Raw genomic sequence first — 12,655 nt, forward strand, 5'->3', positions numbered from 1 at the left:
CAGAGCAAGCACACAGAGGCACCAATTCCCAAACCAAGTGCCTACATATTGACTGGCTACCATAGCAACGAGAGCGAGCCACATTAGCCCCTGAGCCACCTCGTGTGCAAGTCCCATTGAACCCCACAGCAAGGAGGGTTATCGATTCTCTCCCTGCATAACTCTCTCCTTCCTGCCACTGCTGAATACTTACTCACAGCAATACTGAGCAGAAAAAGGCCCCCAGATCACCCATGCCCCCCATTCATAACTAAGGGAACACATCGGAATCAGCCTGGAGGCTCTTTAGAAGTGCCTGACACACTGCACCAGAATCCCCAGGGCTGAGGGCTGCATTCACGTATCTCAAAGATGGTGATCCTCATGCACAACCTCAGTTAAGAACCACTGCTGTACAGAGCATGCACAGAGTTTACAGAAGGAAATACCAATGGATTTCAGACACAAGATGTTAACCTCACCCAGAGACAAAGACCTCACAAAGTGAACCTATATTTTTTACCCATCAGATTAAGATCTATCCAAATATCGAAAGTTTGATCATCTTAAGACAATGAGCTAATCCCCCTAGTTTATAAAGTGTTTCTACAAAGGAATAATGAAAAGACCAATAACCTAATCTAGTAATAAAAAGACAAAGAAGATGAACAGATAATTGACAGAAAGGAAAATATTTCATTCATAAGAAAATCTAATGAAATAACCCATCCAAAGGTACCAAAAGTGTGGTAATACACTGATAAAGTCATAGATGAATAGGTGGTAAGAAGGCAAATTGGTACACCCCATGTAGGCAGTACCTATGAAAATTACAAGCACTTTTCATCTTTGAGTCATTAATTCTACTCCTATGAATTTAACCAACTGATATAATTGCATACGTGTGAAAAGATTTAAGTACAGGGTTATTCATATGCAGCACTGTCTGTAGCAGTAAAAGATCAGGAGACCAGTTAAATCAATTATAATACAGCCATACAGTGAAATACTCTGCTAGACAACCATTTAAATAAAAGAAGTGAGATCAATGAAACAATCCCAAGACACCTTATTAAATGAAAACAAATTGGGGCACCCGGGTGGCTCAGTCAGTTAAGCATCCAACTTTAGCTCAGGTCATGATCTCACGGTCCATGAGTTCGAGCCCCACGTCGGGCTCTGTGCTGACAGCTCAGAGCCTGGAGCCTGTTTCAGATTCTGTGTCTCCCTCTCTCTCTGCCCCTCCCCTGTTCATGCTCTGTCTCTCTCTGTCTCAAAAATAAATAAATGTTAATAAATAAATAAATAAATAAATAAATAAATAAATAAAACAAATTATAAGGTTAAAACAGTATGTGATTAATAACAAAATTATTTTCAGTAATGGTCACTTAATAATCACTAATAATCATTATTTCCTTATAGTTTAGATTTAAAACAATTAACTATTTTTAAAGAATAAATTTCTATTTTAGGGGCGCCTGGGTGGCGCAGTCGGTTAAGCATCCGACTTCAGCCAGGTCACGATCTCGCGGTCCGTGAGTTCGAGCCCCGCGTCGGGCTCTGGGCTGATGGCTCAGAGCCTGGAGCCTGTTTCCGATTCTGTGTCTCCCTCTCTCTCTGCCCCTCCCCCGCTCATGCTCTGTCTCTCTCTGTCCCAAAAATAAATAAACGTTGAAAAAAAAAATTTAGAATAAATTTCTATTTTAAAAATATTCAAGGGGCGCCTGGGTGGCGCAGTCGGTTAAGCATCTGACTTCAGCCAGGTCACGATCTTGCGGTCCATGAGTTCGAGCCCCGCATCAGGCTTTGGGCTGATGGCTCAGAGCCTGGAGCCTGTTTCCGATTCTGTGTCTCCCTCTCTCTCTGCCCCTCCCCCGTTCATGCTCTGTCTCCCTCTGTCCCAAAAATAAATAAAAAACGTTGAAAAAAAAAAATATTCAAATTCCATACATACACATATAAGCATATGTATACTTGTATTATACAGATAACCCTGAAAGATAACTTGTATTAATCAGACAACACACACACATACACAAACTGATTCCAGGGCAGAGGATCTGAATAGACATTTTCCTAAAGATATACAGATGGCCAACAGGTACATGAAAAGGTATTCAGCATCATTTATCATCAGGGAGTGCAGATCAAAACCATAGTGACTTATCACCCCACACCTGTTAGATCGCTATCACCAAAAAAAAGTAAAATAAAATAACAAGTGTTGGCAAGAATGTGGAGGAAAGGGAACCCTGGTGCACTACTGGTGGGAATGTAAATTGGTGCAGCCACTATGGAAACAGTATAGAATTTCCTCAAAAAATTAAAAATAGAACAACCATATGATGCAGCAGTTCCATTTCTGGGCATTTATTCAACAGAAACAAAAACAATATTTTGAAGATATCTGCACCCTATGTTCATTGCACCATTATTTACAATAGCCAGGATATGGAAACCACCTAAGTGTTCAACAGATGAATGAAAAAAGAAAATGGTGTGTGTGTATATACAATGGAATGTTATTTGCCCATAAAAAAAGGAGGAAGTCTTGCCATTTGTAATGACCTGAATGGAACTTGAAGGCATTGTGCTAAAGAAATAAATCAGAGAAAGACAAATATCCTATGATCTCACTTATACGTGGAATCTACAAATCCAAGATCATAGATACAGAGAACAGATTGGTGGTTGCTGGTGGGGGCAAAATGGGCAAAGGAAGTTAAAAGGTACAAACTTACAGTTACAAAGTAAGTCATGGGGATGTCATGTACAACATGGTGACTATAGTTAATAACACTGTATTGCATATTTAAACTTTTTTTTTAACGTTTATTTATTTTTGAGACAGAGACAGAGCATGAACGGGGGAGGGTCAGAGAGAGGGAGACACAGAATCTGAAACAGGCTCAGAGCCCGATGCGGGGCTTGAACTCACAGGCCGCGAGATCATGACCTGAGCCGAAGTTGGCCACTTAACCGACTGAGCCACCCAGGCACCCCTGTATTACATATTTAAAAGTTGCTAAGAGAATAGATCTTAAAAGTTCTCGTCACAAGAACAATGATTTTTTTTTTTTTTACTATGTATGGTGACAGATGTTAACTATACTTATGGTAGTGATAATCTCACAATATATACAAATATGTAATTATTATATTTGTACACCTGAAACTGATACAATGCTATATGTCAATTATAAGTAAATTTAAAAAAGAAAACAGAAGAATTACAAGCAAACCAGGAAAAAAACATAAGTGCTTACCTCCAAGCAAGATGATTAGTTTGCAGATTGTAAAGTAAGTGGTGTGGCTGTAACAAAGAAATCTATTTCCCCAAGCAAGGATACAAACAGAATGGAGATGCTGGGGATCGAACCCAGGACCTCATGCATGCTAAGCATGCGCTCTACCACTGAGCTACATCCCCACCTGCTGCTAACACTGCTTTGCTACACTGCTTTCATGAAAGAAAACAGAAATTTGCTCCCTTAAAAGAAAACTACTGGTTATAGTGATAGCCAGGAGAGTTTCTTTTTTTTTTTTTGGGGGGGGGGGGGAGGGGGAGTGGGGAGTGGGTAATGCAGAGAGTGTATATGGGGAGGTAGGAGTTAGAAATGAAAGTAATTTACTTTTCTTTCTATGCTTTTTGTATACTTGAGTATTTTATCATGCAGGCATTACCTACTTAAAGCAAAAAAAGATGTAAAATAAAATAAAAAAGAAAATAAAGGTTACACAAAACCACTTTTCTGCAAAAATGCCCTCACTTTATAGATGGAAAACTGAAGCCAAATAAGAGAAGGGTCTCTCCTATCCACAAATCCTCCAGCTCCCCCAAAAGTGGGACCACCTCCCTCTGAGCCCCAGAATCCTTGGTTCTTTTCAGGGTTAGAGACTCCATGCCTTGTTGCCATCATTTCCAAGCTTCATCCAACCCTCTACCCTCAGTACCCACCTCAGGGCATCCATAATTTTTGTTAATCCTTTCATCCTGCAAACAAAGTTTGTTGAGGATTGACCATGGCCCAGACATTATGGCTACACACCAGGAGTACACTGATAAGCTTCAAGGTCAAGGTCCCTCCTGACCTTGTAGATAGGACTGTGCTGTACAGGCTATGCATTAACACAATTTCAGGAAATGCCATCCACATAAACTATTATTTAACTGGTACCCCTTAGATTTGTGTCATGCAAATCTAACTATACCCAGTGGCCTTGCCCATATGTCCAATAGTCCAGTGGAGAAAATAAATTAATAAATATAATATGTATATATACTTCTTTTCATTGGAATCAGGGCAATGAAAGAAAAGAACCAGGAGTTACAAGAAAGAACAAAAGGAAGGACCTATTTTGAGTTTCACATAAGCCATTATGAGAAAGTGATATTTAAGCCAAGAAATTGTATTAGTTAGGAATTTTTTTAGTTGCTAGTAATAGAGACACAACTTAGTAGCTTTAACAAAAGTTTCCAATTTGTCTTATTCCATGAGAAGCCAGAAGGCTAACAGCCTAAAACTAATTTGGCAGCTCCATCAGTTCAGGGGGCCAGCCTCCTTCTGTCTTTCTGCTTTACATTCCTTAATATGCGGCTTCCATTCTCCTCAGGGTCCAAATGGTTGCCAGACCTCCAGCCACCACATTGGCATCATAAACAACAGGACAGGGCAAGGACATTAGACAAATAAGGGAACACACCCCCACCCATTTAAGGAGATGAATCTTCTGGGGCGCCTGGGTGGCGCAGTCAGTTAAGCGTCCGACTTCAGCCAGGTCACAGTCTCGTGGTCCGGGAGTTTGAGCCCCGCGTCGGGCTCTGGGCTGATGGCTCAGAGCCTGGAGCCTGTTTCTGATTCTGTGTCTCCCTCTCTCTCTGCCCCTCCCCTGTTCATGCTCTGTCTCTCTCTGTCCCAAAAAATAAATAAACGTTGAAAAAAAAATTTTTTTTAATAAAAATAAAAAATAAAAATAAATTAAAAAAAAAGGAGATGAATCTTCTACTTCCATCTCATTGGCCAGAAGCTGGTCCCATGAACACAACATGCTGCAAGAAAGGCTGGACACTGGAGTCTCTAAACCATCACCCAGAGTTGTTATTAAAAAGGGCGAATTGGGGGCGCCTGGGTGGCACAGTCGGTTAAGTGTCCGACTTCAGCCAGGTCACGATCTCGCGGTCCGTGAGTTCGAGCCCCGCGTCGGGCTCTGGGCTGATGGCTCAGAGCCTGGAGCCTGTTTCCGATTCTGTGTCTCCCTCTCTCTCTGGCCCTCCCCCGTTCATGCTCTGTCTCTCTCTGTCCCAAAAATAAAATAAAAAAACGTTGAAAAAAAAATTTTTTTAAAAAAAAAAGGGCGAATTGGGGGCACCTGGGTGGCTCAGTCAGTTGGGCAGCCGACTTCGGCTCAGGTCAAGATCTCGCGGTCCATGAGTTCGAGCCCCGCGTCGGGCTCTGTGCTGACTGCTCAGAGCCTGGAGCCTGTTTCAGATTCTGTGTCTCCCTCTCTCTGACCCTCCCCCATTCATGCTCTGTCTCTCTCTGTCTCAAAAATAAATAAACGTTAAAAAAATTTAAAAAAAAAAATAAGGGGCAAATTGTTTTGGGGAGGCAATAAGCAGTTTCTCCCATGGACTGGGAGAATAACAGGAGTTAACTATGTGAAAGAGTTGGTGAGGGGGGGCCTGGGTAGCTCAGTCGGCTGAGTGACTGACTTTGGCTCAGGTCATGACCTTGCAGTTTGTGAGTTCAAGCCCCGAGACAGGCCCTGTGCTGACAGCTCAGAGCCTGGAGCCTGCTTCAGATTCTGTGTCTCCCTCTCTCTCTGCCCCTCCCCCACACATGTGTGGGTGTGTTCTCTCTCTGTCTCAGAAATAAATAAACATTAGAAAAAAAATTTTTTAATAAAAAAGAGTTGGTGAGGGCAAGTTACAGGCATAGGAAACACAAGTACAAAGTCTCCAAAAAGAAAACGAAGTCGGTGTTCTCAGAACTGAAAGGAGGCCAGGATAGCCAGAGCACACTGAGTAGGAGGAGATGAGGAACCAAAAAAAGGCATAGGAAAAGGACTCAGCCCCTTATGCACAGCAGCAAACCCGGGTGTCTACCACCAACAGTGGGCAAAGCCTTGGAATCACACACCCACGTTCATATTCTAACTTCACTTCTTCCTCACTGAGAGCCCTTGGGTAAGTCCTTTAACTTGTCTGGGCCTGTTTCCTTACTTGTAAAACAAGAATTATATGAAAACAATCTATAGATGTAGTGTGTGGATTAAATGAGATAATGTATATAAGGAAGCTAGCACAGCACCTAACACATATTTAGCACACATTATTATTTATTAATTATCTCTTCGACCAAAAAGACTCACATAATTGTGACATAGTTAATAGTCAGGGTTGTATACCCAGCTTTGAACAAATCACCTGGCATATAGTTACTGCTCAAAAAATGGTAGCTTTTCCTATTGTGACCATTGCCAAGAACGGTCACAAGGATAGCTCGTCAGAATTTCTTCCAGGCTCTTTCTTGACTCCTCATCCCATGCCAGCCAACTACAGACCTGTCCAATCTTCAGATTACCTACCTTAATGACAAACTAGAAATAAGTGTATGGGGATGGGGGAATGCCATCCGAGGGAGCTAACAGACCCCACAGGTGACTGGTTCGAGTCCCAATCTCTCTGCTTTGCTCAGGTTCTAAGAGTAAATAAGCTCAGCCTCAATGCAGAAATGCTTACTGCATTGAACTTTAATAAAACCCACACTTGGACTCCAGGAAATACTGCCATTTATATCCCCATTGATTTTCTAAGCCTATTTTATTATTCTCCTTCCCGGTGAGGGTGGTATATATTTTTGGGCTATATTCCTTTCATAAATAAGTAAATATGTAGGTAAATACTAATAAGAGCTAACAGTTATTAAGTGCTTGGTCCCATGCCAGGGATGGTGCTGCAGGGCTCTGCCTTTGTTATTTTATTCCCCCATCACAACAACCCAATGAGGCTGGCACTCCAATGGCTCCCATTCTATGGAGGAGCAGACTGAGATTCCAGAGCTGAAGCCACTTCCCCCCAAAAGGAGCAGGGAGATGCTATAGAAACAGTCTGGAAGTTCCTCAAAAAGTTATCCATGGAGTTGCCACATGAGCCACCAATGCCACTCATAGGTATATACCCAAGAGAAATGAAGACATGTCTATCTAAATAAAAGGTGCACAAATGTTCATTGCAGCACTAGTCATGATAGTCCAAAAAAGTGGGATAAATCCAAATGTCCATCAACGGACGAATGGACAGACAGAATGTTATTTATGCACTCAAGTAAATATTTTTCAGCCATAAAAAGTAATGAGAGACTAAAACACGCTACAACATGGATGAATCCTAAGAACATTAAATGATAGAAGCCAGACACAAAATGTCCCATATTGTATGATTCCACTGATATATCCAGATTGGTCAAATCCACAGAGACAGAAGCAGACTGGCAGTTGCCAGAGGCTGGTGGACAGAAGGAAATCAGGAGTGGAAATGGAAAATGGAAACAGGGTTTCTTTGGAGGATGATAAAAACATTCAGGAATAAGATAGTGATGATAGTTACACAAATACACTTAAACCCACTGAATTGTATACTTTTATGCTGTGAATTTTATGGTAAATGAATTATACCTCAATTTTTACTGAAAAAGAGGCAGAGCAGAGATTTAACCTTATCTGATCCAAAACCTGGATTACTGCATTCTGAGCAGCCCATGTGGACATGAACCCAAACTCCACTTCGGTTTCTAAGCGCCCTCCTTCCTTCAGTCCCCACGGGCCAAGCTTCTCAAGTCAATGCCAGGCCGGACAGGGAAATGCTGAGTGCCTAAACTAAGGCAATGGTTTGAAAACGCCAATAGTCTTTCATTTCCGCTAACCCCCCCTCTGCGCATGGGGCTGGCTTCCTCCCAGGCCCGGGACCCAGAGCACAGGGTAGAGGAGCTGCATTAATCGAAGCTTTATGGCATGTGGGAGCCAGTGGGGCTGAGGTAATCTCAGTGGTCAGCGTTAATCACAATTGCCCAAGTGAGGCCCATTTACCCATTAATACCAACGAGCCAGTTCCAGAAGGAAGGGGCAAGACGGCTGACATAAATGAATCTTCTGTTTATTCAACAACTACAGTGGCCTGAACACCCAGACTACATCTTCACTGATATAAAATATTTTGTATTTCTGCAAGGGTTCCCAATACTCTCTCACACACACACACACACACGTCTGAAGGAGACCCCAAGCAAAGAACATAGCCTGGCACAAAGGGCAAGGGTTTTAAAGTTTGAGAACCCTGGGTTCAGATCTTGATTCTGCCATTTAGGGGCAGAGTGACCTTAAGTGAGTCATGTGATGTCCCTAAGCCTTAGTTTCCCTATCTGTCAAAGGGAGCTAATACTTCTACCTCGTTCATGGTTATACTGGGAACTAGGAGATGCTAAATCTAAATGTTCCAGCTTGCAATGGGCTCAGCTCATGGTAGGATTTGGTCATTTTACACATTATTTCCCCCAAGACACAGAAGTTTGGGGAGGGGACAGTGGCCATGTGACCAGATTCTCTAATTTCAGTGCATCTAGGATGCTTGTTTAAAATGCAAGAATCGGTGCACCTGGGTGGCTCAGTCGGTTGAGCGTCTGACTTTGGCTCAGGTCATGATCTCACAGTCTGTGAGTTTGAGCCCTGCGACGGGCTCTGTGCTGACAGCTTAGAGCCTGGAGCCTGCTTCAGATTCTGCAGGCTCTCTCTCTCTGCCCCTCCCCCACTTATGCTCTGTCTCTCTGTCAAAACTAAATAAAACATTAAAAAAAAAATTTTTTTTTTAATGCAAGAAACCCCAGGGGTGCCTGGGTGGCTCAACTGGTTAAGTGTCCGACTTCAGCTCAGGTCATGATCTTGCCATTCGTGAGTTCAAGCCCCACATTGGGCTCTGTGCTGACAGCTCAGATCCTGGAGCTTGCTTCAGATTCTGTGTCTCCAACTCTCTCTGCCCCTCCCCTGCTTACACTCTGTCTCTCTCTTTCAAAAAATAAAAATAAAACATTAAAAAAAGGTTTTAACAGGGGTGTCTGGGTGGCTCAGTCAGTTGAGCGTCCGACTTCGGCTCAGGTCATGATCTCGCAGTTGGTGACTTTGAGCCCCACATCAGGCTCTGTGCTAACAGCTCAGAGCCTGGAACTTGCTTTGGATTCTGTGTCTCCCTCTCTCTCTGCCCCTCCCCTGCTCACACCCTGTGTGTGTTTGTCTCTCTCTCTCTCAAAAATAAATATTTTAAAAAAAGACAAAAAGAAAAAAACTTTTTAACAAAATGCAAGTATCCCCAGCCCCAGGGTTTCTGACTAGGGAGCGGTGGGGCTGAAGGTGTTGCATCTTTTAATAACCAACTGAAGGTTATTAAAGGTTATAACTTTCAGATAATGAAGGTGTCTGGCTGGCTCAGTTGAAAGAACATGCAAACAACTCTTGACCTCAGGGTCAGGAGTTCAAGTCCCACCCACACTGGGCATAAAGACGACTTAAATAAATAAACTTTTTTAAAAAGAGAAATAAAGGTGCCTGGCTGGCTCAGTTGAAAGCATGTTTGACTCTTGATCTTGGGGTCATGAGTTCGAGCCCCACACTGAATGTAGAGATTATTATAAATAAATAAATAAATAAACAAACTTTAAAAAAGAAATCAGATGCCATTTCGATTTCAAAAAAAAAAAAAAAACAACTTTCAGATAATGGTTCTCATCCCTGGTTACACACTGGAAAGGTTGGGCTTCTTTGTTTCAATGCCTGGATCCCACCCCTACAGATTTTGACGTGTTGGGACCCTTGTGTTACCGGGACATTGATATTTTTTAAAGTTTCCAGATGATTCTAATATGCAGCCAGGGCTGAGAACCCCTGCCAGAAGCCAATGCTTCTCAGAGTGTGGTCCAGGGACGCATAGCATCAGCAGCACTGGAAACTTTTTAAAAATGCAAATTCTCTATCTTTCCCCAGGCTACTGATTATGAAACTCTGGAAGTGGGACCCAGCACGCAGTGGTTTGATAAGCCCTTGGGGGGGGGGGGGGGGTGGCGGGTGCGAGAGGGAGATTCTGATGCACACTCAGGTATAAGAACCCCCACTATAAGGCATGCTATCCCTTAAACTGCATGATGATAAGAATCACTTGAGGTGTGCTTATCACTCACACAGATTCTGAGAGGCTGGAATGGGGCCTGGGTATGTCCTTTTTTTTTTTTTTAATTTTTTTTTCAACGTTTATTTATTTTTGGGACAGAGAGAGACAGAGCATGAACGGGGGAGGGGCAGAGAGAGAGGGAGACACAGAATCGGAAACAGGATCCAGGCTCTGAGCCATCAGCCCAGAGCCCGACGCGGGGCTCGAACTCACGGACCGCGAGATCGTGACCTGGCTGAAGTCTGACGCTTAACCGACTGCGCCACCCAGGCGCCCCTGTCCTTTTTTTAACAAATACGCCCTTACTCTCCTGCTCAAACTACCAGAGGCTCTCAGGGCCCCCGAAATTAAATCCAAAATCCTCTCCTCACGCCGCACCTTCTGAGCCTCAGGCAAGTCAGGGCAACTCTGGTTTAAAGAAACAGCCACTTAGGTAACTAAAATCCCCCCACCCTCGCCCTCACGCATATCAGCACCACGTCTTCAGTCTCGTGGTTTTCTTTAAACTGTTACAGAGGCTGCACCCAGTTTCTCTGAAGAGCTTCTCTGGCAAATGCCACAGCCCTCCCATCCCGGGGGGCACATTCGGGACCCCCAGCACACACCTGACCCCGAAGACAGCCCTGAGCACTATAAATACTGCGTCTTCTCCATATACACACCTATGAGAAAGTTTACTTTATAAATTGGGCACACTGAGAGATTAACAAAACTATAATAAAATGGAACAATTATAACAATACCCTGTAACAAAAGTTGTGGGAATGAGGCCTCTCTCTCAATCCTCTACTCACCCTTCTTGTGACCACGTGAGGTGATGAAATGCTCCCGCGATGAGGCGAAGTGAGGTGAGTGACGCAGGCGCTGTGACGTAGGTGCCCTGACGTAAGTGCCGTGACGTAGCGCTAGGCGCCTATTGACCTTCTGCGGATTCGTCATAAGGAGGATCATCTGTTTCCCGACTGCTTTTGATCCCCGGGGAACTGAAACTGTGGAAAGCGAAGCCGCAGATAAGGGAAGAGGACTACAATAATTACTACTGCACCCAAACCACTATTATCTCTGCCTCCTGTTTATTTACAAATAACCTCAATCAGGGAATATTAAAATATATCTACATACTGCATCTACATATACACACCACATGCACATACATACACATATACAAATACTCGATACTTCCTGGAAACCAGCTCTGCCCCTGTCCTACACACATTCACACCTCTGTCTACCCATCTGCATACTCGGTTATCAGAAGCTTTGCTCTTTCCAGCCACCCTAGAGCTTGAGATCTTTGCTGAGATGCTGGAATCCACCATCAGTGGGGAACAGACATCCACGGTCTTCTACCCAACAGCAATCCCCTTTTTCCCTGCAAACAACTCCCCACTTTTGCACAGGGATCAAGTGGCCAAGCACTCAAGAAAGGTGCCCCATCTCCAGGAGATACTTCTAAGCTAAGGGGTCACACTTTCAGTCCCAGTAGCTCCCTTTTTTTTTTTTTTTTTTTTTTTGTTTTTGTTTTTGTTTTTGTTTTTGTTTTTGTTTTAGTTTTATTTCTTTTGAGAGAGAAAGCACAAGTGCGAGCAGGGGAGAGGCAGAGTGAGAGGGAGAGAGAATCCCAAGCAGGGATTCTCAGGGCTCAAACTCACGAACCCACCGTGAGTTCATGACCTGAGCTGAAATCAAGAGATGGACACTTAAGCGACTCAGCCAGCCAGGGACTCCAGCTCCTTTTTTATAATAAAAATGTTTGTAATCCCCCCATTACTCTTCCTAAAGGGAAATTCAACACATTGGTTTTTTTGTACATATTTTTTTGTTGTTAAATCGATGTAATGACCTGATTGTAATATAAAGAAAAAATAATAAAAGGATATGTATAATAGAAATAATAGGCATTTTAATATATCAATGCTTAGACACCATGACACAAAAAACATAAGAATGAAGCAGCCAGATACTTATAGCTAGACTTAACTAGAAAAGCAACAGCCATGTAAACACGGACAGGCATTGGACCCTGTTGATGGTCCCTTAAACACCACTAGCAGGTTGCCACCAGTGATGTGTGTCCCTGAAATAGACAAGGAGCAACTCTTGTCAACATTCTCAACAAAACAAAGTACAGACTTCCTTTGTTACAGTCTATAGCTGCATCCCTGGAAAAGTTGGTCTATATTAAAACCCTCAAAGCAAGTTGTGTTTATATGAAAGTGGAATTCAGTTCTTGGCTCAGATGATTATAATGAATGTCTAGTAGAGATAATCATCACTGGAGGAACTGACCTGTACATTGCAGGATATGTAACATTGACCGCCAACACTCTAAATGCCCCGTCACCCTCTGATCGTTGTGACAACAAAAATGTCCTCATATATTTCCAAAGTCACCCTCTGTGATCGGTTCCATTCCTGTGGAAAACTGCAGGTTCAGACAAGGAGATGACCCTCTTG

The 12,655-nt window shown here is 43.1% G+C and overlaps 1 long non-coding RNA gene and 1 other non-coding gene across 3 annotated transcripts in view; both read right to left on the reverse strand.

Annotated features, from left to right (window-relative positions):
- Positions 1-11,385, reverse strand: part of LOC123382521 — a 218,455-nt gene extending 207,070 nt beyond the window's left edge. The window contains exon 1 of one of the 2 annotated variants that reach the window (XR_006590999.1): positions 10,993-11,385. This is a non-coding gene — a long non-coding RNA (uncharacterized LOC123382521). The remainder of the gene's footprint in view (positions 1-10,992) is intronic. The other variant, XR_006591000.1, reaches the window with a different exon arrangement.
- On the reverse strand, positions 3,341-3,412 carry TRNAA-AGC. The gene has a single exon. It is a non-coding gene; the product is annotated as a tRNA-Ala (tRNA).
- Positions 11,386-12,655: the final 1,270 nt, after the last annotated feature.

This window comes from Felis catus, chromosome E3 (genome assembly GCF_018350175.1).
Source record: "Felis catus isolate Fca126 chromosome E3, F.catus_Fca126_mat1.0, whole genome shotgun sequence".
In the NCBI taxonomy this organism is placed as follows: domain Eukaryota; kingdom Metazoa; phylum Chordata; class Mammalia; order Carnivora; family Felidae; genus Felis; species Felis catus.